This window comes from Carassius auratus, unplaced genomic scaffold (genome assembly GCF_003368295.1).
Source record: "Carassius auratus strain Wakin unplaced genomic scaffold, ASM336829v1 scaf_tig00017518, whole genome shotgun sequence".
NCBI classification, from domain to species: Eukaryota; Metazoa; Chordata; class Actinopteri; order Cypriniformes; family Cyprinidae; genus Carassius; species Carassius auratus.
Window position 1 is genome coordinate 73,350 of NW_020524793.1, and position 25,879 is coordinate 99,228.

Genomic DNA, 25,879 nt, shown 5'->3' on the forward strand with positions numbered 1-25,879 from the left:
GCTGAATGTTCAGCATCATTCCTTCAGTCTTCAGTGTCACATGATCTCTCAGAAATCATTCTAATATGATGATTTGCTGCTAAAAATTTATGATTTTCTAAAGTTGAAAGTTTTTGGGTAAACTGTTATTGGTTTTGAACATAAAGCATTTATTTGAAATAGAAATATTTTAAATATTATACAGTAAGTGTATTTTCTGTCACTTTCTTTTCACTTTTGATCAATGCATCCTTGTTGAGTCTTATTCACCCAAAAACTTTTGAACTGTGGTAAATTATACTTTTTCTACAATTATTTTGTTTTGTGACTCCTAAGTGTTCATGGTGACTTTAAATCTTTTTTTTCTTTCAATTATTTTTTTTTAATCGATCTGTGAACACCTACTGTATGAGTGATGATGCAAATGAATGTCTGAAACAAAAGCAACAAGAGTAAACCGATCCGAGTTACTGAATCTAACTCCCTAAATCTGTGAATGAAATCATCACCAAAATGTCATATTCAGTATTAGCAGCTGATGTCACTGACAGGCCTGATCTGGACTGAATAAATCATTACAGAACATCTTCATCTTATTTCATTGACAGCTCGTTAGATGCCAAGTACTTCTCGCTCCTTCAGTCACACATGCAGCATCAGCTGGAGCGAGAGAGAGCTTGATGGGCTGTTCGGCACTGTTTAAATTAGTTTACAGCCACACATACTTTTTTCTGTCTCTTCTCGTTCTTTCATTCTGCAACGCTGCTTTTCCGTCACAGATTTCATATCCAACTTTACTTTTGTGCTTTTTTCCCACTTTGCCTCCTCCTCCGATCAGATCCTGTTTGGTATCTCGTGCACATAAGCAGTGTGATGTTGGAGAGGTTGTGCGCTGCAGAGGGCAGATGTGGCAGATCATGGCGCTACGCGTTTTGAACCATGCTCTCTGAACTCAGACGTCTGTTTTTCTGTCTCTCTCTCTGTATCTCTCTCCTCATATGCAGTGACAGCCCCCCAGCCCCACACTTCTGTATCCTTCAGGCAAATAATGCAGAGCAAAACTATGTAAACCGAGAGGCTTTATGAATATTTCATGAAACCAGCCCAGCATGCATATCTCAGACATCACTCTGTATTCCACACAGCACGTAATGCACGCTGCTGAAGTTACCAACATACTAGAAACTTTTAAGAACTTACTTTGTAAGATGGACACTAAAAAACTACATTTAAAGAACTGAAAATGTTTGCTTTCATTATAATCTATTTATTATATCATATTGTTGAATGCTTAATCTGTATCTGCCATGTAATAGCTGGGAAAAGCTGATAATGCAATCGATTTAAATCATACATCTTTAGGATATTTGCAATCTTGTCGATTTTATTATCTTGGTGTATAGTTTTCTTTTTTGTTGTCTTTCTCATCATGTCTAGAATGCAAATAGAGGGAGTCCTTAGGTATTGATTGCTGTCGCAAGAACATTTCCTAATTTAGCATCAGAACCTGCAGTCGATTTCTGTAATGGGATTCACAGAGGGGTTAATAAAGAATGAGTGTGTGTGTGTGTGTGTGTGTGTGTGTGTATAATCCTGTCTTTGTGGCTGTCAGAGCAGAAATATGCCGTCATTGAAATGAAGCTGCACCATTAAATTAGTCTTAAAGGGCCATTTCTGTCCTCACTTCATGAATCATTCTCTAGCAGGCCAGACAGAAACATAGGAAACTTTTCATCAGTTCTCACTCACTTTAGCTTCGTTTAGTCACTGTTTTGGTCTGTTAGCGCTCTTACTGTTCCTTGACCATACACAGCTAATAGTGCACATTAAAACACCAGGAGCGCTCTTAAGAAAGGGGAAAACAATTCTGAGTAAATTTCTCTGCTGCTTAAATAGGCTCACATTTAAGGAGGGTTTTTATTTAGTAATTATAAGATAATTTATCCCTGATTTTTCCCTCGGGGATGATGATCTTAATAACATCTTGTAGTGTGTGATGCGCCACGATTTTCAGATCTTGTAGTGTGTGCGTGTTTAAGATTTAATAAAGAAAATCTGCAGAGATTCTCCTCGTGTGTGCTACAACCAGATTTCATAATGGTTAGGATTTTACAACTCCTGTAGTCTGAACTCGGCTTATGATATGCAAGAGGATTTTGTAGTGTGCATCAGGCTTTGTAGTAACTAGTAAACATCTAAGATGTCGTAGAACAAGGGTTTTTTTTACATTTTTGTAGCCAAGGGCTCTTAAATGTGTGAGGCACCTCCTTCTGTAAATGCAATGACAGGCACATGATTTAAAGACCCATTTTTACACAACCAATATAACAAATAGACACTGTAAATTTCTACAGTGAAAGTAAAGAGTTTTATTATTATTATTTTTTAATTAAGAAGGACACATATAATTTTTTATTTAATTATTTAAATTGATGAACGAATATATACATTCAACATTTCCCCAAAATTAAATATGGCTTTTATAAAAAATAATAAAAAAACGCGTTGTCCAGGTTTTTTTTTTCTCTCATGTTTTTGTAATTTTTGGAAAAACCAGAATGCAACAGAAACATTTTTTTTTTTTTTTTTTTTCAGCGAACCGTGCCATCCCTATTACCTCAATAATCAATCAATTACAGGCCTAAAACAATCATGCCCGAGCAGATGGATACACCGGCACGCTCGTCTAAATCAGTTGTATGGTCTGGTTTTCAGTCTAAAACAGTTGTGTCAAGTATAAATGTCTCGTCTGTTTCGGGAGGTGCGCGCGCAGTCAGCGGAGGCTCGCACCTCCCAATTCGCACCGGAGGCTCGCACCTTTTTTTTATCAGATTTTGAAAAATCTTCGCGATCGACTTAAAATGCTTCCAAGATCGACGGGTTGGTGACTCCAGATATAGATGAGCGACCAACTTTGATTACAACTTTGAGTTTTAAACATATATAACATTACATTTTACATTTAAGTAAAGTTCTCCCATATCTTCCCACAGCTAAATCACCAACAAACAAAAAAAATGGGGTTGATAATATTCCACATCTGTCAGGCAGATTTTTCTTGACTAAATAGGTTTCTATATGAACTCTTGAGACTATGGTCACAAGACATGCAGACTTCACCAAATTGATCTGTTCTTTCCCTCTGCAGGTCTGAATCCACTGTCCTTTGACCCTGCCACAAACAACGAACCCCTGCAGTTCAACAGCTCCAATGGTCCTCTGGGCTCTGACTGTCCTCTGGAAAACGGAACAGAAAACAGCAAAAAGAGGAAGAGACCCAACCTTCCCCCAGGTACACTTAATGATTTCCTCTCGCCTCAGACCACGCTCTGCAGTCGTTAACTGCACTCACATCGTTATTTCTGCCATTGCGCTTTTCCTGACCTTTGAATGTGGGAGGTGAATACCTGGAGGTCCTGCATTCTGAGAGACGCTCGCTTCAAATCACTGCCTTCATTAAAACCTCAGAACCGAAACCTCGGGTTATTTCCTCTTCTCTAGTAGCTTTGATCTCATAATTTGACATAAACATTGAGGTTAACAGAATAATTAAAATATGCATTATTTTTCCTGTTTAGCATTTTAAAATCTTTATTTATGACCACATGACTCAAGGCTGGTGGATTTCATATGACAATCACCTGCATAATGATGGTTCAACTATTTTTTTTTTATGTGGGTTTTGACCTTCTGGGTCTGTCAGCCGCTTAATAATTGTACATTTCAGGCATCACGTGTTTCCGGACATGTTGTTCTTTGTAAATATTGTCTCCATTTGAAGTCTGCCGCTCTTGCTCTGATCTCCAGGCCCTTGATGGTCACTGCCGCCATTCATGACTTGAAGTGACTCTGATTAGGGATAAATGGCAGCAAGTGACGGTGAGCAGAGCTTCTCGTCGTCGTATATGCTCAGAGAATTGATGCAAATGGAAGTGAAATGGGTTCGTATTGTGTTCTGGTCATGGTGAAGAGCTGCTTGTGCAGATCAAAGCTAGCCAGCGAGTTTTAGATCAAAGCGTCCAAGCGCTAATCTAATCTGCTCATTTCAGAACACTTTTTACTTTCGTGCAAGGACGTCGTTTGAGAAAGGCTTAGATGAGCTGTATTCACCATACACCGAATATTTAGACACTCCGGAGTCCGGCTGCTGAAATGGAGGAAATTAAAATGTTTTATTGTTCTGCTGAGGTTGAAGAAGAGCTTTTCAGATATTGTAGTACTGTGGTGCTCATTCAGACGACATGGGTTTGAATCCAACCTTCTGTAAGAAGTTGTAGGACATCGTAGTCTCAATTTTATTTTAATCTGGCTCGCGACATTCCCTGATCTTGCCTCTTGCTCTCTTATTACTCTCTCGAGACTCCTCTAAATAAAATTAAAAGACTAAAAACAGGACACTCTAGTAAGTCTGAGTCATGGCTTTATAGAAAGCTGAGGTGCTCATTCAGACAATTTGAGTTCTAATCTGGCTCGCAGCATTCCCAGATCTTGTTCCTCTTACGATACGATTCTCATTTAAATGAAAATGGTGAAATGCTAAAAATAGGACGTTATAGAATGTTGGAGCCATGGCTTAACAAAAAAACAGAAGTGCTTGTGCAGACAATTTGAGTTTGAATCTGGCTCGCAACATTCCCTGATCTTTCTCCTCTTATTATTTTCTCTACTGCCCTTTAAATGTAAAAATGCATTTGCATTTTCAGTAAGCCTTTCTGCTGATTTTGTTCAGACCAATTGGGAAATCGATCCATATTTTTACGAATTACGCAGGATCGACAATAAGCTAATGCTAATGCGTTATAAAAAATCGAAACATTTAAGACACTAAGATATGTTATTAGATTAATATCATACTTGATTGATAGTAATAGTTAATTAATGTAATTGATACTTTTGATGCTTTTCTTAAAACTAGTTTAAAGGCTGAAATGTAAAGTTTATAATTTGTGAAACTTTTGTGAAAACCTGTAAATCAAGCATTTTACAGTCATTTAACGGTTTAATATGTTACCATAGAAGTGGTTTAGAAAGGAGGGGTGCTCTTGCAGTTTGAGTTCTTATCTGGCTTGCAACATCTCCTGATATTACTGTTGTTATTATTATAAATAAAAATGCCAAAAGACTAAAAACGGGACACTGTAATATATGAGATCTGAGGTGCTCATGCAGACAATATAAGTTCTGCAACACTTTTATTACTCATTCTAATCTCTTAAATAAAGCACCAAAAATAAGACTTTTGTAGTATGAGAACACTAATATTAGTTCAACTCATTGGGAAGCATGCAGTTTTCTTCTCAGTTACACAGTGCAATTAGCACCTGGCTGAATCATGTTGTCTCGAGTCTTACAATGCCTTACAATCGCTTCGCAGCTGCTCTAAATAGTTGTACTGTACATGTCTGCTTAGCAACTGGGAGCTGCCTAATGGGGTTTCTTTTTGAACAACGCCAGCAGTTTTCCTTCCCGGCCTGTCATTATGCCGTGCTCTTATCCGCCGTGACCGTGCCTGATCAATCCGCTCCCTGATGGAAACACATCTAAATGATGAAAATTTGCAGCATCTGGAGCATAATGCATTCAGCCGCTCTGATGTCCTCTGGCAACACAAGACAGAGTCGCTCCTCTGAGGAGTGGAGCTAATGCAGGGGCGTGGACTAATTACCAGCCATGCAGATTTACTCTCGTTAAAGCACTATAATGGATAGATTCATCTCATTAGCGCTGGCACTCCATTAGACCTCCAGCCCCCTCCACTAGTGTTGATGTTACTGGATAACGAATGCACTGCAGAGAGCGAGCGAGTGGGTGAGAATCGCCACGCTCGTAGAGGACAGTAAACCGGTTGTTTACAGCACGACCTGAACTCTTCGTCGTTGTAATCGGGAGATATTTAACTGGTACGCCGTACTTGATGCAAGTGTTTAATGAACTAAATAGAACCAAATTTCAATTGATTTGATACTGTCAAAACATCCTAGGGTTGTGGATACATCCAATGTTTTTTTTTTCTGCGATTGTATATTGCAATGTGAAAAAAAAATGACACCGCAATTTAATAGCTAAATATAACCCATCAAAAAAGGTTGGGAACCACACTAAATGATAACTCAATGCTACCTCTGTTCTGTGATGCAACCAATTTGAACGACTTACCTCTGATATATATCAGTGGGTCATAAACCAGCTTTGTATAGCAATTTATTCTCTTTTCAGTATTGCTAATGACTTGCCGCAATGGTTTTGTGTCTTAATGAATCATGGGAAGACATTTCCTTCATGTTTCAGTGTAATTCTGTACAGCAGTATGTTGTACAGGTTTGAGTCTGTTAGTCACCGCTGCTTTATACAGTAGCTGAGAACGGCTGTCAGATGCAGAGGTTTATATGTGCTGCTGCTGCTGCTGGAGACACTCAAGTCATGGTGTTGTCAGGTGCTTTCACACGCACACGCACACACACACACACACACACACACACACACACACACACACACACACACTGTTCTTGCAGTTGTATTAGCAGTGTTAAATTCAGACGAGAAAGAGCATGAGCCAGTTAAGCAAATTTGCACTGAACAGTCAGATTCTAATTATCAGTCTTTCTTAATTAGTGTAGTTCAGGTTGATTAAAATAGCTAGGAATTTTTTGTCAATTTTTATCAATAAACGTGGGCAGGTAATTGTGAGTAAAATAACAGAGAATATTATCTGGAACAGTGTAATTTTAGTAGTATTTAGTATATATATATATAATTATTTTATTGCAATTTACATATCTATCAAATTAGGGCTGGGTGATATATCGAATATTAGCGATAATATCGCAATAATTTTTACGACGATGTAAAATTTGAATATCGAATACTTCAAATTCAAGCATACTTTCCCAAAAGAACGCGCCGAATGTCCAAAAAAGGAACCTGTAACTGCTGACTGCTCTAAGCCCCTCTACTATGAGAGCTTAATGATAGCGGTTGCCAGATAACAAGAGTTTAAATCCGAATCAGAGCTCCACTGTTACAAAGATACATTTTCTGCCCGGTGTTTCTTATTTTAAGCAATCTGGCAACCATGCGCACGTGCTCACTCCTCATTGCGGAAGAGCCGGCGACGATAATCTGAAAACACTAACAAGCTGGAATTGAGCGATCTAATGAAAACGTCGTTCAGCCGGTCTGTGTTCTGTCGTGAGATCTCAACTGTATTGTTTGCATTTGTGATCGCAAAATAAATGCTCTTACTCGACCGCTGATGTTTGAATAAAGAAACATAGGCTATGGTCATTTGGAATTATTATTGGGGAATTTCACTGATATGTTTACCAGTTTCCATAATATAGACAGAGAGAATGCAAAAGTCTTTGGTATTCATTTATATATAAGAAATAGCTATGTGCTTCAGCAACTAGCTCCCCATCTAAGAGGGTTATTAGTGTCAGTAGGAACATAGTTTCATGCCACAGAACTTCTCTTAAAACTGCAGACAGTTGACAGTTGTTGTTTTTTTATTATTTAAATGCAAATGCAAACATATCGAGATATATATCGAATATCGTAAAAATGTTGACAATATCGAGATATCATTTTTTTTTTATATATCGCCCAGCCCTAAATCAAATGCATTCTTAAATGTGACAGGCCAACCTTTTGACCTTTAGTAATATTTTTAAGTTGTTTAAAATTGTACTTGTGATATAAATATTTGCTTATATCACCCACTCCTACATTATGTACGAGCTGCTTGGCCGCAGCTCTGATAAACTGAAATGTTTTGACTGTAAAAGATTTCATGCCTCAGAGATCTTTTTAGGAATACATTAAAAATGCATTTTTTTTTCACCTCAAAGTATTTTCTTCAGGCCAGTAGACATAAATCAGGGGTTATATCAGGCAGCAAATGTTTTTATTTTTATGTTTGAGGATGTAGCAAGTGGCATGATATATGCAGTGAGTCACGCTGCTTTGCTGTAACCCTTCGGCACCATTAGCCCACAGTAAGTGGTGCTTGAGAAGTGCGCCGTGAAACTCTATTGATTGGTGTTGAAGAGGGGAGGTGCAGATGAGCCTCTGCCTCTCACCCAAACATGATTGAGACAAAAGACAAGGGAAGCAGCACTACAGTAAGCCATGTGTGTGGGAGTCATGCTCGGTAAAGGTTAGCTGCCCCGTCTGGCTTATTGTTCCTGTGTGTGTGTGTGTGTGTGTGTTCATTGTGGATGAGGACAGATCTCTCTCTGTCTGTGATTTTACTGATTTCTTGAGTGCCTGTGTGGAGGTGTTTGTGGGTAGGATGGGCATCTGTGTGTGTGTGTGTGTGTGTGTGTGTGTGTGTGTGTGGATGCTGGTGTTGTTGGTTTATGAGAGAGGTGTTCACAGCACCACTGTTGTCTCTCAGCAGTTTTGTCTTGTGTTTACAAAAGTAATTATAGTAATGTAGATATATTTTAAGATATATGTTTATGAAAGCGAAACTGAAAGAGAAGTGACTTAGCCAAGTATGATGTCCAGTACTTGGGATTTGTGCTCTGCATTTTTCTCCTTCCAAGTGCATACACACAGTAGTGAACTCACACACACACACACACACACCTGGAACAGTGGGCAGCCATATTGCTGCAATCCCTACCAGTATTTCTACCCTACCGAAACTCGAACCCGCAACCTTTAACTCTCTAACCATTGGGGCACGACAGCCCACTGTGAAACACTGTGAAAGAACTGCAGACGGTTTGTGAGTTGGTATAAACATAATAATTAAATCATTAAAATGTAAAACTGAAATCAATAAAAAAAAATATCTAAATAAAACACTACATTTTTTGCACACTGCTCCGGCTGTGTGTGATCACGACTCATTGCTGTGTGTGTGTGTGTGTGTGTGTGCACTTGAATAGGTGAAATACTAATTCTAAGCATAAAGCCTACTAAATATTGCTACATTCAAGCTTAAAAAAAGAAGTGCAATAAAGTTGATTCAGGATATATTCTCTGAAGACATCTTAATTTCTGATCACATTTTGCAAAAAGCAAATTTGAGGACATAGACTAATAGATGTGATCACACCCTGACTATGATGCTCTCCAGCTGTTGACAGTACAAACCATTAAATTATAGATATACAGCATTACTGTTGATTCTGATATTTTCACCATATAGGCCATAATGGGGTGTCCCGCAGAGGAAACTGTGTCTGTGACTCAGTTCTGGCACGAGCCGCTCACCGACAGCAGTTCAATCAATCAGTCTGGTTCCTGAAGCTCACACACTGCATCTCAAGACGTTCTCCCCGCAGGGAGCGTCAGTATTGATCTCAAACGCCTCTGTCATTTCTTTTCTGCATGTTTGTTTGGCTTGTTTGTGTAGTGGTGTGTGATTGGGACGTGATGAAAGGCTGTGTGTCTGAAGGAATCCCACCCTGTGGTGACGGGGACTCGACTCTCAGCTGTCTCTGTTCAGCGTGCCACATGAAAGAAGTCAATGATTCAATCTACATAACAAGCTGTGAAAAGTTTTCTGTCGGTGCACCTCAGGGGTCCAGGACATCAGTTAGCGCTGCCCTTTCCATCACATTTCATCTTGTTTGGATGTGTACGCATTACCCGTACGTCTGATTCGTGATGTCTTTCCAGCAGTTAACACAGTGTTTATGGCGGCTAATGTAAATCTAATAAAAGTTACTGCAGTAGGAGCAAATAATGATCAATTCGAAAAAGAAATGTTGCTATTGAGACACGTCATGGTGCTCCAAAGGAGATATTTAGCCACTTTTCATGAGCCAAAAAGATTATAAAGGATTAAATTCAATCACACGTTTAGGGCCCAATGGTCATTTTATTAATTCTCAAATTTGTTTAATTTCTCTTATTAATCAGAATGGATTAAATCAGATAAATGCATTTATTTCAACCATAATAGTGTTCTTTAAAATGTAAAATGTCTTTTTATTTTTATTTTTTTGCCTTAAAACTTTGTTTAAATTTTTTTCTGGATTTTATCATTTAATACAAATTTATTATTAAAACAGTGATATTTAAATTAATGCACAAAACTGTAACAATTTAATTAATCTTTTAAACTTTATCAAATTAAATTTAAACAATTTTTGGGAAACAAAGTGCTGCACAACAGAGGTTAACTTTTTAAATGATGTGAACATTCTGTGAATGGAAAACCGTAATATTTTCTGATATTCCTAAAAAATACAGTTATTAATATTAACCTGTATGAATATTATTATTATTATTATTATTACTTTGAGAAGTACATTCTGCTTTAAAATAATAATATATTTGTCATAATTTCTTCAAGTTAAACTAAACTTTTATTTTGACAGGTTGTAGTCAATAAGCTGTAGTGAAGATTTCTATGTATTTGATGATAGTTTTTCTCAAATTAAATGGTGAGATGCTGGTGAAGTGATTCTCAGAGCAGCTCTGGAGATGATGCATATCTGGTCATGTCTTCATATCGTGAGAAAACACCAGGAGCGTCACGCGTGCTTCAGTTTGTGTGTAGTAAACGGAACTGCATTATTCATTCACACAAAGACATGCAGAACATGCAACTTTATATTTAAGACTTCCAGTGGTTTAATATACAGTAAATTCGTACTCCCTCCTCATTGTCTGCATTGCAGAACTCATAAGACCCTACATGCTCAGTTTCATGCTGACTTTAAATCTTCATTCAAGGCCAAGAGTCAATTAGTCATGGCAGATCTTCAGAAGTGTGAAGTCTTTATGGAAATACTTCACGTGGGTGTTGTGGATTGATAGCGTTCCATTGCCATCTCTTTCTGTAACTTTTCTAACGGTAGTACTTTGAGCATGATACTTTCATGCAGACAGCACTGATGTCTCGCTGTCATTATTATATAGTAGTTGTCTATCATAGTAAGACCATTTTTATCTTGCATTTAAATCAGTAACATGTCATGTTTTCCAGCACTCGTCAGTATCAGAGTATCAGAATAAACGTCATCAGCACCGACCTGATGCCTGATGTCTAGATCATATAGGATTTCCTTTTATCCTCATCCTTACTTTTCTGCTGCACTACACTTGCATTTCAGACGCATTCACCAATGGTACTCTAATGAGAGTCCTTCTATCTCTTCCGTTCTTTGATTCTCAGGGTTTCATCCTCTCGCGGGGTAAGATAACTAATCTAGATATTCTGGAATGTGTGCATCTGTGATCTGAGAGAGCTCAACAAGTTATGGCTGACAGAATTAAATGCTTTTCTGACTTTCTCCTTATCTGTCCAGTAGGCGCTTTCTGTGTATATAAAATCTAGTAGCATATTATTTCTCCTTATAAACACTTCTGCAGCTTTATAACTATTTGAAAAGACAATTTTTGACCTGAGCTTGAGAAAAATAAGAAAGATTGAGCTGACAGACTGGGACCAAAAGCCTCTGGCTATTGTAGGTCTTGTATAGATTGGAATTGGGGCGATCAGATTTGACTGTCTGTTTCCTATTGAAGTTGTTAAGCTGCAGTTTTGTCCTAATATTATTCATTAAGTGTACTTGGACGGCGGCAGCTCTTCCACTTCTCTGTGATGCTATCAGAAGTCCATTAGCATGCCTCTTTCTGATAGGCTGATGGGTTTCAATGGCCTTAGTCAAGGACTTCCTACTAAAGTGCTTTGCATTTGCAGACCATTCGGTTCCCAGAAGCAAGAATATCCGCAAGCTTTTGCAACTCCCATCCCCATCACTGATGAAGCTTCTGATCAAGTGTAATTGGAGACAACATTTTGAAAAAGTAAGTTTAATTGATGGCATACATTGATCTGAGCAGGTTTCTCTTCCGTAGTGAGCCTCTCAGGATGTGAACCCTCAACTCTTCAATATGTGTGTGAGTCGAGCAGACGTCAGGTGGGCTTTAACTAGAGTTGATTAACAAGCCTGCTGGGTTTACTATAGATCTGATGTGTGTCCGTATGCAGTGTCAAGGCTCAGTCTATTGATGGGGATGTGCAGTGGCGCTGCTGTCAATTACTCCTGCATCCAGATCTTCAGTAGATTGCTTCATTTGAACTAGGGGTTGACATCGTATTGATCATGAAAGTATAGAGGACAGGAAATGATAGAGAGACTGGCGCACAGCAAAGTCTGTATTCAACCCCAACCCCCCAGTAATTGTGGGGAAGTTGTAGCTCATTGGTTAGAAATTGTGACTCGTAATCCTAAAGTTGGGAGTTTGAGTCTCGGGCCGGCAGGGATTGGGAGTGAATGTACAGCACTCTCTCCACCAATGCTCAATATTGAGGACTGCTAGGTCACAATTCCAATATGCATATTAACTTTCCACCTTTTGTGGATGGAATGGGATTGGCACACATAAGTCTTTATTCAAATTCATTTTTCCTAAATAAATACATGTTTTAGTATTTAGCTGCTAGGCTACAGGTCCAATGTTCATATCAACATTTTAGGCTCTTTAGAAATGTGGGAACCCTTCTACACAAACCAAAGAAAAGATAACGCTCAGAACAACCTAATAAAAACATTTTTCAATGTGGCAATGGCACTCTTTTTCTTTTACAGACGCAATGATCTGTGAGAGTGAATTGTACAGCTGAGCAAATGGTAAATGTCATCCTCATCTGTAATATCTGTGCCACATCTCTTGCCTGGCGAAGGATTATTCCATTTGCATCAGTCATCATTGCACATCCAGACATGAGTCGACGTCTCATCAAGCATGCAGCATACATATTAAATAATCGTTCTGTACAGCTGGCGAACAGACTCTCATCTAGAACCGTGAATTGCCACTGGTTAGGAATTAGAACGCTTGTGCTAACATGTAGCGCTGAAATGTCTTTTTATCACTCTGTCTGGCAGAATCTCTGCTTACATTTGGAGTGTGATTTTTTTTTTTTTTTTTTTACCGTGAGATTGCTGTTTTTGCCTCCCATGTATTTAATTTTAATGCATGCAAACTGAGATGCACAGGCTGCTCTGCTCTGTATTAGTTCCTTTATAGACTCTGAGCCGCTGCTGTGAAATCGCATGTCTGCTAGGTGTCCTGGACCAGAGCAAACTCATTAGCCCATTTTTAAGATGCCCTCCTTCTCTGAGAATTTCTCAGGAGTGAGTCTCAGCGGCGGCAGACTGATGGGCCTGGATGCAGGGGTTCAACTGTCCGGTCACTTTCTCAATAGCTGCTGTCACATGTGGCCCCTATTTTGGACAAGTGAATTGCAAGCTAGGATTGCTTTCCTCTTTCTGTCGAGTGTCGCTGCTAACCCGCATTGGGCAGACACCTCACACGGGCTGTCATGACAGCTACTAGACTCTTACCTGTGAGGATTCATCCGTTTCCAGTCAGACACATCGAGAAGGAAACGATGGATCACCCTTCACTGACTGCCTCGGTCTTCGGAGCTCACGCTCATTAATGTGTGTCTTCCTGTCCACTTGCAGCTGCGCTCAGCTCGTCACACCAGCTTGTGTCCCTCAACACATTCCTCACTAGTATATACTGTGTTACTGTATTCCTCTGCATTGGTGCAGTATATAATGGGGGGGGGGGTGTCAATCATATGCTGAAATGCATGACGTCTGATCTATTTTTCAACTGTTTCTGGCAAGAAACCACCCACTTAAACCGGCAGTTGTTTCATTGGAATATAGTGCATACAGTTGTGACAAATATTTTGCTTCATTTTGTGTGCAGTATGCATCAGTATTATGTTATTTTGATTTAGTATTTATTTCTATTTTATCTTTAGTTTATCTTTTCAATTTAGCTTTCATTATTTTCTGATTTATTATGTACTAGGCCTATGTGTTGTTGTTGTTTTTTTTCATTTCTTTCAGTTTTCATTTATTTATAAATTAAGTTATTTTAGTTCAGTGTTTTTAGGGCTGTCAAAATGTTTTTATTTAAAGATTTTTTTTTATTATTTTATTTAAACTTACTTTTGGAATCCTGAAAATATAATATATAAAAATATATATTTTAACGTAGTTTTATTTTTTTCCCAGTTATATTAGTTTTTAGGTCTTCAAACATAAAGTGAAAATGGCCATAAACTTACAACTTCAACCATTTGTTACAAACACAAGTGTCTTATATGACTGGAATCCTTTTGTTTTTTGTATTTTCGTTTTACCTACTAATGCAGGCTAGTCCTAGGTCATTCACCCAATCAGAAGCATTGATGCAACTGACATGAAAACTGTAATACAGTGTCTCTGTCAAAGGTGCCATCATTGTGCATCTTGAAAAACATGGCGACTCTTTTTCTTTCACATGTGCATTTAAAAATCTCAAAGCACTTGAACCCAAGACAATGTCTAGTTAAATAGTTGTTCACTTCCTCCAGGTGACTACTGAAGCTACAATGCAGATACCTAGCCGTAATACTAGTATATAATGCTAGTTACAGCACCCCAGACACATCAACATTTAATTAGTTTCTTAAAGCATGCTTATTGATCCACTATGGTGGGAACAGTGAAGCAGAACATTAAAGTGTTATCAAAAACTTCAAATGGTTTCTAAATAATGTTCCCAGCGCTGAGAAGAAGAGGGGAGAGAAATGTCTCTGAGACCACATAGGACCAATTCTCTGGATCAGGCTGGATTGTGCAGTTTTGGGCCGGGATCGGTGGTGTGTATTGTGGGATAAGCCACATGTGGCAGCAGGAGTCCCGGATCCGTTGAGGACAGTTGTGTGTGTGTACTAAGGAAGGTTTGCTGCTTATTTCCAAAGATAATGGTTTACATAGCCATGATGAGACCATTATATTTCAGCCCTTGTTCATCCTTTCAGATGATCATGACAAATGTGTCACACGCCAGCTCTCGTTAGTTTTAATTGGCAATTGCACCGCGGTTCACCTTCAACCAGATGTAGTGTCTTTGTCGATGATTGTGCAGGATCTCTGGGAGGGGCCACAGACCCCACCGGCGGGGAGCTGTTTGAGAATGTAGGAAGACAGACTCCCTGTCTGACCTTCCCAACTTCAGATGCTATTTTCAGGCCTCCCTTTAATGATTCATGTCACTAGAGGTGTTGTTTGTTCCCAGAAAGGATATCTAGCCTGTTTTTCCCAGCTGTGCTTCTCTCCTCCTGCCCATTATCTATCAGCTTGGAAGCTTCATCCTCTTTGCGTTTGTCTGGACGTTTCCTCTAAGGCCACACCTCCCTGTCTCTCATGTCTGCGCTCACTGTCCCATATCCTAGTGCTCTGTTTTTGCCTCTGAATCATTCTGCAGATGAATAAAACAGAACGAGAAGCTTCAATGGAACGTGTGTGTGTGTGTGTGTGTGTGTGTGTGTGTGTGTGTGTGTGTGTGTGTGTTATTATGCTCTGTGTTGTGTGTTGGGCAGAACTCATGGTTGCTGAGTGAGTGAGAGAATTGTAATGTAAATCGCTGCCCATTGTAAACACTGTGTGCTTGCTTCTGTCTAGTTCAATATACTGCCTCCCAAATTAAACATCCCTCATATTTAGACTGAATTTATCTTCATGGGTTTTTAATTAATAGCTGAGGAGTTATGGGTAATACAGTGATGCTCACAATGAGCTGTTCAAACAGTGGGATGGATGGATGGATGGATGGATGGATAAATGGATGGATGGATGGACAGTTAGATGGATAAATGGATAGATAAATGGATGGATGGATGGATGGATGGATAAATGGATGGATAAATGGATGGACGGACGGATGGATGGACGGTTGGATGGATAAATGGATGGATGGATGGGTGGACGGTTGGATGGATGGTAGTGTGGGTGCTTTGACAGATGGATAATAGATTGATCGATCACCACAAAAAGCTATTGCCCCCTGCTGATTTTCCAGGCTGTAAAGTCGTGAATGCACATACTTTGAGGAGATCAAAGACACCGAGCGGTGTATCTAACAGCATTAAAGAGCACAGCGCTCCTCTTTGAACAGGATGTTGCCATAGCAGTGGAATGACAGCATCTCTGTTAGCATTCCCATCTTTGTGCCTGTTCAGTCCCTCAGGCATTCAAGTATTACAATTTCCTTTTCTTTCCCGCCTTTCAGTGGTCTGCAATTGAACCTTCAATGTGTCCCAGAAGGGATTTGTGTGCCACAAAAGGGACTCGAGTCTCTGAAAAGACACGTTAACATGCTGGTCAAGTGCTGCTCAAAACAGATGTTTCTCTTGCCTCTCATCACTCAAGTAAAAACATGTAATAGTTACCTTGATCAAATGCTCCACTGTAGAAATGTTTTCTTTTTTTGTATTTACTGGAAACTAACTTAATGTGTGGTCAGCGAGCAAGGCCCAAGTTGATGGTCGACTTCTATATATTTGTATTATGCAACAGTTTGTTTTGGTCCTCAAATTTGATTGGCTGAGAGGAATTGCCAGAGGGTCTGTGTTTGCTAGCAGTGGTTTATTGAAAACAAATCATCTTTTTGTTTGTTGTAAGTTGTACGTATGAGGTCTTTAACGCTTTTTTCTGATTTGAGCTACCCATTAGATATCAGTCTGTCAGTAAGTCACAGCGCTGGATCTGAAAACCTGTCATGCCTGAGGGAGATGGGCGATCAGAGATGTGTCAATCATCCAACTATCCTCATTCCTCATTTAAGAATCGCTCTCTCTCTCTCTCTCCGGCTCTCTGCTGTCTCATCACGTGACGCTGATATGAGCCGCGCTTGGCTCTGTTCCTCAAAATCAGGTGGACTGAAAAAGCTTGGCTCTTCTGTTTCTGCTGGAAACGCTGCATGCTTTTATCTCTGTGAGCCGATGAGTGGCTGGAGAGGGTGGAGTGTCAGTCAGGGTTGTGTCACATCTCCGTCAAGCTTAATTTTAAGTGATGTGGCAGAACTAGGTCTGAGCCCATTGCCTCTGACAGCCACTTGACCGATCTCTGCGTCAAATGCCCCATCATTGCAAAGGCACATGCTCAATAGCTCTCGCAAGAGCGGCTTTGTCATTCACAGGCAGAGGCTCTGCGATCTGCATCTCTGCTTTTATACTTTCCCTCGTGTGCAGATATCCTCGAACTCAGCTGGACAGACCATTAACACACGCTAATGAGTGTTTGTCACTTCATCCTCGAGCCCCTGGAACGGCTGTCTGTCCACGGTGAAGAAAGGGATCATTGACTCCAGCGCTGATGGACAGATAGTGTTCTGAGACGACCCTCATCTCTGCTGCTTGATGGGCACTGAGAGAACTAAAGTTACCTGCCTTTTTTTTTTTTTTTAGGGTCCAATGAAATACTTTTTTTCTCAAATTCTGTCACTGTAAAAAAAAAAAAAAAAAAAAAAAAATATATATATATATATATATATATATATATATATTTAGGGTCCAATGAAATACTTTTTTTCTCAAATTCTGTGTCTGTTAAAAAAAGGTTCCATTTAAATAGACATTTTAATATATATATATATATATATATATATATATATATATATATAAAAAAACATAAAACATAACTTAATTTATTTCTTTCTTTCCCAAAAATCTACTCTGTGTGCTATAATTCTTCTGGATTAAAAATTTAATACATATTTACATGTCCAAAAAAAAAAAAAAAAAAAATTTAAACCATTCCTTTCATCTAATCATGCAGACTTAATATTTCAATAGAGTTTTTGCAGTGTCATATTTACAGACACTAGTCAATATCAGCCCTACTTTTAATTTATTCATTCAAAACTTGACAAATTCTCTGACGTTCAGTATTTTACAGTAAATTCAGTTTTAACGACTGCATTCCCTTCTGAGTCTTCCTCATGGTGTAAATCAAAATGCCCTAAGCTTCAGCCCAAAGCATCTAGAGGCACCATTATATCATTTATTAAACATCTTCCTGTTAAATAAATCAGAACCTCATGCACAGGGGTTTTGTCACTAATTGCACTAATTTATCTTTGATTCTGGGTTTTCAAAAGGACTTGTACTTCTCTCGAGTAAAGAGGGTTTGGTCTGTGTGATGAATGAGACGGAGGAGACACATGATTCTTGAGGACAGATAAGATGAGCTGGAGGTTACCGACATTTCCTGAACGCAGCTCACCTCTTCCTTTATAATTGGCTGCTGTTGATAAGATCCTGGTGGCAGCGGCTCTCAGACGGCTTCAGAACATCAGTCGATAGAACAAGCTGCAGGAAACTGGAAGCGGACACATTTCCTGCCATCATCACCAGAGCTGAGACTGACAAACGGATATATTGGTCAGCCTTTAGAACTTGATATTGATAACAAGCGTGGAGCTTGTGCTCGACTAAAGGCTAAAGACTCTTCAAATACCAGCATAGATTTTCTGTCTTGAAGTGCAACTCTCTGCCTCATTCGGCTCAGTACACAAACTCTTTCATTTCTGCCCACCCCAGTTTACTCTAGAACCCCAAAACACTGTATCCAGCACAAACTGGGCTACAATAATATGTTAATAGCATGTATGTACATGATGATGTATAATTATAAACTACTTTGTAACAAATGCCTCCAAGAGTGTCACGATCTCTCTATCCATGTTAAGCCACCTTGTTGACACATTGAGAATTCACATCAGCAGTGTTCAATATTTACATAGCTGTTCATCAAAATCTTTAGTGACAGTTCTGTCATCTCACCTGAGAAACTCTCACATTGATTTTGATCACCTTTCACATTTTCTTCATTGTTTTATTCTAAAGAGTGTGGTTACTTCCACATATTTGCATCATCCAATCAGCAGCCGGCTCTGTGAAATGAGCTGTAATAGCTGTGTAACAGATAGCTGTTGTTTTCATGTAACAAGATGATAAGCTTTCAGCACTGACCTGTATTCGTCATTTTTCATCATTAAAAAGATGAAAGAATAGGACTTATTCTGCTGCTTTTCAGTGGCTACAGTGTTTTCATCTCTTGTCTTCTTTTCAAGCCAAGCCTTTCTATTTTTCACAATAATAGTGGCTCTTGTTGTGTTTCTCTCTCTCTCTCTCACACACACACACACACTCTCTCTCTCTCTCTCTCTCTGATGCTTTTCAGGCTCCACACTCAGTTAAGAGGTATTTTTGCATCCATTTTTTGTCTGTTTTTCTTTTTCATTTCCTTCAGATGTTCCATGGGCTTAATTTTTTTTTTTAAATAGATCCACCTCAATTTATTATCACTTTCCATCCTTACCCTATCTGATGACTGCATGGTGACTGATGGTTTGTTTTCTTCTCAAGCGGAGTCATTGTCAGTGCATACGTCCTACGAATCATCTTCTGTCAGGATAACATTAGCCAAGCAAGCGTGTGTCGTTGTGAAGAGTGTGTACATTTGTCTGCAGTAAACAGTTGCTGTGGTGTAATGGTGCAAAAATCCCAGACAGTAAAGTAATGCCTCGTTCTATTTATGACGTACTGACACAAAGTTCATGGTTGAGTTCTTCAAGCTTCTGTGTGGAAACTAAAATAGGTGTCCTATGGACGTTAAAGGCTCTTCATGGAACCATTGATGCCAATTAAGAAGCTTTATTTTTAAGTGTATGCTGTTTTATGTTATACTTTAGGTGTACAAACGCTCTTTTATGTTAAATATGTTGTCAGTAAACACCTGATGTTATTTCACAAGAATGAAGGTGTCACTTTTCCTCTTCTTCCTTCGGGTTTAAGTGATATGTCTTTTAAAAGCACGATGGGAGGGCACGTCCTGTGAAGGGATTTCTACCAAGGCCAATTCTAAATTAAACCAGAAAGTTAATTGAACGTGGAATGACCTCATTTCCATATTAACACTTACTGTCAACCCAAATTGCTGCTATACACTGGTGGAATAATTTAGCATGTCCAAGATTTGACGGCTTACGCCATGATGATGTTTGTTTTATTAAATTCCTGTCATTGAATGCATAATGTATGGGCTGTCATATGATTAGAAGAAGTCTTGTGTCAAGACAGGAAGCAGGTGCTGTAATTAGAGGCTTCAGATATGTGTTGACATTTGTGTCAAGTGCAAGGTTTGAAAGAGCCTCCTGACAGGTGCATCTTCAAAATTAGAAAAAAAATAAAAAAAAATGAATTAAGTAGTATTTTTTTCTCCAAGGAACATGCGAACAGACTGCCAAAAAACAATCATAAAAACAATAATGCCTTTTTTTCTCCTAGTTCCTGATTTGCATACAATGCTGCCTTTATTTGAATTTGTTCACTTGTGCCTGTGTGACTTGTACTCTTTCACATTCCTTCACCTTTGTATGTTTTGCCACTTTTTTTATAGGTAGCTCTCAGCACTTTTTATTTAAATAGTTTAAATCTTTTTACCAAAGAAGAGTCACTCAATCATTTGTTCAGTGACCCTGGCTGTTAACCAACTGCAAGCAAATAGCCTTTCTTTGTGCAAGGTAAGCTCATAGGCGGCCATTTTTTTTCTGCCGGTGCGTTAGCTTTACTCGGGAACCAGTGGAGCACTTATTGGCTTAGTCATTCAACTTATTAGTCTTGTCTATACATCTGTCTGTCACTAGTCTATTAATCAGTATATTTGTTGAAGGGTGAGTGTGTGAACCACTGCGCCAGAACAGATTTTTGACATTCACTAGCAAAGACAAACTTCCTTGAAGCAAACCAGACCCGTAATGAAAGGATTTGTTTCTTTAAATCTCCTGCATATGGAATACATTAAGGCATGTATTCTGGCTGCTGCTTTCTTTTTTTTCTCTCATCATTCTCCCTGTCTGTCTCTTCTATATTTCATGGCCCTTTACTTTAAGGCCTTTTTCAGAGACTGTTAATAAGAATTTGTTCTTTCTGTATTTTTGTACATATGAAGTTACACCGTTCCAGTTATGAGTTTCACTGTACAGACTTTAACATTTAAACTAATTGAGGTTTCATTTGAGAATATCTTTGTGTACAGAGCAAAGGCATTTAAATCATATGCAAACATTGTAAGCAACTACTTCCTACGTTAGAGACCATTAAAAATCTGCGTGCAGTATTTGGTTTGAGCTTGTCGAAACAGCACACCTTTTATAGTCAGTTTCACACAAAAAGTGTGCAAACAGTAAAATGCATGATACAAATTAAAAAAAAATGTGCTGATCATCAGCACTTGCTCCACTAAAATGCAGCAATTTGTTGCCGTCTGGTATATATTTCTGTGGTAATCCGTCAAGCGCAGAACAAAGAAACTGAAACCCAGTTGGCTGACATGGAGGCAGTCTGTGCCCTCTAGTGCTAAACAGTTTGAGCTGCCAGCAGGATCAAACATCTTATTAATTCTCTCATTTCTTAGGGTTTCTATGAGTCTATTCACTCTTTAGAGGGGTTCGTTCAATACGCTTGACAGCAGTACTTTTCTGGAGTCTTAAACCTTAAAATTACTGACAGTTTATTTCTTGGAAATACATTATGGAAGGTTTTGGCCAGATATGAAACTTTCTAAGGCATTTTCAGTGCACAAATTGCACTCGTTACAAGCAATAATATCATTATTGTTTATTATAGTTTTCTCTGTGCATTTGCATGAGCAATCAATCATTCAAAGCAGTTCATTTCTGAATACTCAATATTATTTTTTTATTCAATTTAATTGCAAATTTAAATAATACTGAAGAATAAAGGGACTGAAATGATGTGTGATTTAAAACAATATGTTTTTTGTTTTGTTTTTCTCAATGTATTGAGATATATAGCTTTAAATGCAAGATATTTTCATCTTGTTTGTTCCTTGTCTTGTGTATTGAACTTGCCACATACCAGTGACTTAGTGAAAGAAAAATCCATTATAATCAAGTAAGTTTCTTACATAATGAATTGTCACTCGTAATTGATATAACTAGTTATATCATATACCATATACCTGCTTTCTACAAAATGACCAATCATCATCATCATCACCAGCATCTGGTTTCAGTGCAAGCAATGCATTTGAGAATTCAGGTTTCTCCATGAAGGCCTTGCATTTCCATAAGCTCTGTTAATTAAGTTGTTGTGATTAATTAAAGTTAATAGGGGAAAGACTGCAGAAAGAGGAGCACCTCTGGTGAGTAAGCAAACAGCATGACAGTGTGTCAGTAAACTCTTAACTCATTACCCGCCCCAATCATTTGTTCATTAACTAAGCATTAACATCCTCATCTGCCAGTTCTGATTCAGCACAGAAAAAGAAAAAGAAACGTGTTTTTCCTCTCCACAGATGAACCCATTTAGGATCTGCATTCATGTGTCTGTGACATATGTTATTGGTTTTGAATGTAGACAGATAAAGGATAAATAGAGGATGTGTCTGGTGCATTCAGATTCAGAGATTTTCATGCATTCTTCGATGCTCCAACCAACTTCCCTAGCCTTTCCATTGAGTATTCTGGTTTACTCTGAAATGCATTCCCATTACAAAAGTAAAATGGGTTGGAAATGGTGTTTCATTTCAGGGCAATGGCCCTTCTCTGTGTGAATATGTCAGACATCTCTGAACAGTCACAAAGGCACATCCCCTGGGCAAGCTGGAGGGAAAAACTGTATATATGTATATACAGTATGGAGAAATCGATATAAATAAAACGTGGACAAGAAATCCCTAGTCTATAAATCCCCCAAAAACTTTTTACAAACACAGCGGATACATTCACCTCCGAGAAGAAAGTACATGGATTGGATTTTGTGTTGCATTATTAAATCAGATTGATTTCTCTCAGCTTTAACTGAGCGAGTCAAGAGTGAAGTGTGGCACTAATAGTCTTTCACAAATACGCAGTCATATATTTGTTGTTAAATAATGCATGGATAAACACACATACGACACGCATCTCACACGAGACCATTCTGTGAAACGTTTGCATCTTAAAAAAAAAAAAAATTAATTAATGCTGGTCGAAGTCCACTGGCTGCTACGACTGATGGGAATAATCAAGACGAAACAGTTATTTCAATAAAACACTTTTAAAATATGAGCTGTAAAAACATTTTTTCATTGTACATTTTAAGACGACTTGTTCTTTGTCCACTTCCAAAAAATGTATATTTTGCCAGTATTTTACCTTAAAATTATTGTCCAGTTCAGTTTTTCACTATATAGAGTAAGGGAGCTTGCCATTATCTAAAAAATAGGTTTTTACAATAGCATAGGTCTTTTACCATTAGAATTGCTGCTTCTTCTTTTTCTCAGTGTAGCCTTTCCATTTTGCTGTAACAATGTCTAACTCTTAACATGTATATCTGAACACATCCTGACTCGTCACTTTTAATGTTGAGTCAATAAATGGCTCTTTTTTACAAACTTCACAAAGAAATTAAAGTCACTTTTTAATTAGGTCTTGTCCTAGAACGCCGTTCAGGTTGAAAAACGTATCTCTTTTTGAACCCTGTATGCAGACATCGGTACGAGTAAAGAGGTTGTTTCTGTCCGGAACAATTCCAGATCAAACACCGACCAGTTAAAGCAAGCGACACACTGTTCATTTAGTCAAACGAGCTTCAATCTCACATGGATTTGGTCTTTAGACAGCATGGACTATTACTTCAAAGATGGCCATGAGCTCTGCTGTGCCTGTAATTACATAATGCAGAAGTATTTGAAGTCATTATAAATCAAGCAATCATTCTGCTCTCCGACAGATCTTGAGATTTTAACCGCTGTCCAGTCATGCAGAGCCAGACCCACTGTTGAACCATTTATATGGCTTTAAATGTGGTTTTAAGGTTTTATATATACAGGGCTCGTGCAAGGTGCTTGAAGTACTTGAGTTTGACTTTTTGAAACTTAAGTCCTGGAAAACCCTTGAAAACAGCCATATTTTCGAGAAGGTACTTGAAAAGTACTTGAATTTTTAAAGGGCAGTATATATGAAATAAGTGTTTTTTTTTTGTTTTTTTTATTCTGTATAAAACAATATTTGTTAACACTTTAGTATAGGGTCCAATTCACACTAATAACTAGTTGCTTTTTAGCATGTCTATTATTAACATATTGGCTGTTTATTAATGCTTATAAAGTACATATAATGCATGACATTCATAATCCTACCCAATACCCTAAACTGAACAACTACCTTATAAACTATTAATAAAATAAAGTGTGACCCAATATTTTACTGCAAATAAATACAGAGCCATTTTTCCTGGCTTTAATCAGCGCACAAGATCTTGCAATATTACTCCTTGAGGTGAAAAGTGTCTGCGGTAAAACTTTGGATAGTGCTTGCATTATATTGTTCGGTCTTAAATTGCATGTGCTGTTCGTTTGGGTTTCATTTGGGAATGCAAATAAAGTCACGTTTTGTGGTGCATCTCCATCTCAGCCGCTCAGGACACAAACTCTTCCTGTTAACAATCTTCTGGGAGAACAGTGCATGTTATCTCACTAGATTTGTGAGGTAAATCATTTATAAACCTATGCCAGGAGAATTCATCAACATATTTCTAAGTACGCTATTTGTTGTACATCGCGATTTCAAAATAAAAGTTCGCTCTGAGTTTGCAGGTGGGCAAATATTAAAATTACATGGACATGTAGGCCTATTTAATCTGGGTTGTTCAATAAATAACCATGTAATAAAACCATGTAACCGGTTAAGTATTTGTTTTGATACTTTATTTGAAACAGTTATTATTGTCTCATCGTTAGTTTATATATAAACAGTCGTAATAAAGCCGGTTTTCCACTTCGGTCTATTTGTATTACTGAAAAATATCAGATTACTCAATTGTCAAAATAATCAGTAGATTAATTGATTACCAAAATAATAATAGTTACGGCCCTTGATTAGTTAAAATACTTCAAAATACAACTGCATTGTTTTGATTTGTGTGACACTTCATTTGTGCCATTTTGTTTGATAAGTAGGTTCTCTGATTTTAGTCCTGATGAAAAGTCCTGAAATTTCATTTGTATGAACCCTATATACAGTCAGGTCCATAAATATTGGGACATCGACACAATTATAATCTTTTTGGCTCTATACACCACCACAATGGATTTGAAATGAAACGAACAAGATGTGCTTTAACTGCAGACTTTCAGCTTTAATTTGAGGGTATTTACATCTAAATCAGGTGAACGGTGTAGGAATTACAACAGTTTGTATATGTACATCCCACTTTTTAAGGGACCAAAAGTAATGGGACAGATTAACAATCATAAATCAAACTTTCATTTTTTAATACTTGGTTGCAAATCCTTTGCAGTCAATTACAGCCTGAAGTCTGGAGATCAATTAGACATCAGCGTACGCTGGGTTTCATCCCTGGTGATGCTCTGCCAGGCCTCTACTGCAACTGTCTTCAGTTCCTGCTTGTTCTTGGGGCATTTTCCCTTCAGTTTTGTCTTCAGCAAGTGAAATGCATGCTCAATCGGATTTAGGTCAGGTGATTGACTTGGCCATTGCATAACATTACACTTCTTTCCCTTAAAAATCTCTTTGGTTGCTTTCACAGTATGCTTCGGGTCATTGTCCATCTGCACTGTGAAGCGCCGTCCAATGATTTCTGAAGCATTTGGCTGAATATGAGCAGATAATATTGCCCGAAACACTTCAGAGTTCATCCTAATGCTTTTGTCAGCAGCCACATCATCAATAAATACAAGATAACCAGTTCCATTGGCAGCCATACATGCCCACACCATGACACTACCACCACCATGCTTCACTGATGAGGTGGTATGATTTGGATCATGAGCAGTTCCTTTCCTTCTCAATGCTCTTCTCTTTCCATCACTCTGGTACAAGTTGATCTTTGTCTCATCTGTCCAAGGGATGTTGTTCCAGAACTGTGAAGGCTTATTTAGATGTTGTTTGGCAAACTCTAATCTGGCCTTCCTGTTTTAGAGACTCACCAATGGTTTACATCTTGTGGTGAACCCTCTGTATTCACATGGTGAAGTCTTCTCTTGATTGTTGACTTTGACACACACATACACCTACCTCTTGGAGAGTGTTCTTGATCTGGCCAACTGTTGTGAAGGGT

At 38.3% G+C, this 25,879-nt stretch overlaps 1 pseudogene; it reads left to right on the forward strand.

Moving 5' to 3' along the window:
- The window catches only part of LOC113075717 (ecto-NOX disulfide-thiol exchanger 2-like), a 117,455-nt pseudogene that overhangs the window by 35,633 nt on the left and 55,943 nt on the right, over positions 1–25,879 (forward strand).